Here is a 2,500-nt window from a genome sequence, read left to right as displayed (position 1 = left end):
TATATATATATATATATATATATAATATATATTGTGTGAATGAACCCTTTTATAACATAGGACTATATAAATAACGCAATTTAGCAATCCTTTAACCAAAGGCTTACGCCTAAGGATCGCAATAAACCAAGTAAACTCTTAGTTTGTCAATCCATCGTTTTCTTTTCTTTGCTTTTGCCATATTTAAGAACCATTTTGTTACTCGTAATATCCATCTACTGTATAATCGGCCATTCTCGTTGTACAGTATGTCCTGTCCATGTCCATTTCATTTTCTTACATCTTGTTAGCATATCCTCTACTTTAGTTTGCCCTCGTATCCTTGTTACTCTTTGTCTCTTAGTGTTATTACCATTGCTCTTTGAGTTGCAACTAACTAATGTTCTTAACTTTGGTAAGGCTCCAAGTGTCTGATGTACTATCTGCTAACTACTTTTCTCTTTATAGAAACTGAAATTTTAGTTTTCATAATATTATTTTGTTTACCAAAAGCTCTGCATCCCATGCTTATCCTTCTGTTAATTTCGGTCTCGTGTCCTGAGGAAACACTTACTGTCTGTTCTAAGTACGTATATTCTTGAACAATCACTAGAGGTTCGGCCACATCTCTTATAAATTGTGTGTTTGAATTTTCATCGAAAATTATCCTAGTTACTCATATTCATTTTCAGTCCTATATTTCAGCTTTCTCTATTCAAATATTCTAAAGAGAACTATGAAATCTGCAAAACATAAGTTGTAACGGTATTCCCCAATAATATTAATTCCTACATTTTCCCCATCTTTTAAATTTTTAAATCTGTTTGTTTCTGTCTGAAAAAAAAGTATTGATCACAGTTACAAGTTTAGACGCTTAATGTTTAATGTTTCAACACCGAGAACTCGTCGTTGTTTACTGGAAATTCATTCTTGCTGAGCTGTTCAGATCTGAAAACTCATTCGCTTCCTAGATATAAATGTATTTCTATTTTAATTCTTCTTCCAAACAATCTGCCCATAACTTACAAGGTCTTCTCCTCAATCCTCTTAAATCTTCCGGATTATACATTCTTTTTACTAACTCGTCGTATTCTATTTTACCTAAAACCTTTTTTTTTTCAACTTATCGTATTCTATTCTTTGTCTAAAAGCTTTTGACTAACTTATCGTATTCTATTCTTCGCTTAAAACCTTTTACTAACTTATTGTGTTCTAATTTTGGCTTAAAACCAGACTACTGAAAAAAATTTTCATCCATGCAATCATTTTTTCAAGTTATATATCTCCACTTTTTTGCTCAAGTAATTGTTGTTGCACTCTACATAAGGAGTTCTTGATCAACATTCTTTATGCAAACGAATGTGCGCTTCCCTGGCACTCCAAATATTCTTTTAAAGATTTTGTGCACCATCCTCCTGTCGTCTTTACTTCATCTCTTTACCTCGCCTCTTCTTTCACTCACCCGACCACCATCCATTACGTATACTAATGAATAACTGGGTGCATAACTGCCTTCTTTCTTTCACCATGTTAATTTACCCTCATAATCTTACTCCTCCTTGTCAGCAATTGGAAATTCTCATAAGTTTTGCTGTTTCTCTTCTCTGTACCCTACCTGTACTACATAATTTTTAAGAGATTCCATCCTCCTTATCCCACATCTTTGCACCTATAGGTAGGTACTTTTAACGTCCTTCTCGCTATGTATATTAATAACTTTAGCACGGAACCAGGGTCCCTTCTTTCAATATAATCTAACACAATGATTTCTTATCTAGAACTCTTATTTTTTTTTTCCAATATATTCTGTACCGTATTTCTCGGCACTTTCTACACTGTATCTATCGATTGTATCATAAGGTTTTTTTAGGTCCATTTCTACCATGTTCAGTATTTTTTTCCTAACTAATTTTCCAAAAACCTTATGAAACCCCCTCCAGTATTATTCCCCAATCAATCCTCTTGTCATGTTTACAAGTTTCCCCTCCAGAACTCTGGTCCAGTTTGTTGAAAACGACCTTTCCCCATCGTTGACAATATTTTGATATTGTTGTTTTGTATTGATATTAAAAAAAGTTTGTTTACATTGTAGGATCCGCATGGATAGGAAACTAAGTTACGTCCTTTTCTCTAAAGCTATCCAGTTTCAGTATAAGTATTTAAAATTTTGTTCCCTATTTGAAAAGTCATAAGCAAGACCCTTTAGATTGTTTTCAAGTAATTTAATATTTTACACATTCGTAGACGCACTGCTTGGCAAGTCAGTTTATTTAAAATAGAAATATCAAGTCAAAGGGAATGTTTGGCATTTATTTTTAATGAGGGATAGCATTGAATGAAATAGAAAGTTTATATCAGCTATAGTTTTTCTAAATTAAAAATGGGACAAATTCTTTAAACAAAGTGACAATCGATTGCCTGAAATGCAAGTGTGTTGATTTTATTAAATACCTTTCCCTTTCAAAACTCGGTGATATATTGCGAAATAACAATGACTAAATTTGAATACTAAAGTCATGAT

The 2,500-nt window shown here is 32.6% G+C and overlaps 1 protein-coding gene across 1 annotated transcript in view; it reads right to left on the bottom strand.

The window, feature by feature from the left end:
- Aplip1 (JNK-interacting protein Aplip1) overlaps positions 1 to 2,500 on the bottom strand; it is a 437,635-nt gene that overhangs the window by 344,997 nt on the left and 90,138 nt on the right. The gene's annotated exons all lie outside the window — the stretch shown is intronic.

The sequence above is a fragment of the Palaemon carinicauda genome, chromosome 1 (genome assembly GCF_036898095.1).
Source record: "Palaemon carinicauda isolate YSFRI2023 chromosome 1, ASM3689809v2, whole genome shotgun sequence".
Classification (NCBI taxonomy): Eukaryota; Metazoa; Arthropoda; class Malacostraca; order Decapoda; family Palaemonidae; genus Palaemon; species Palaemon carinicauda.
The sequence above is the reverse complement of the archived record's forward strand: the minus strand, read 5'-3'. Positions and strand labels throughout refer to the sequence as shown.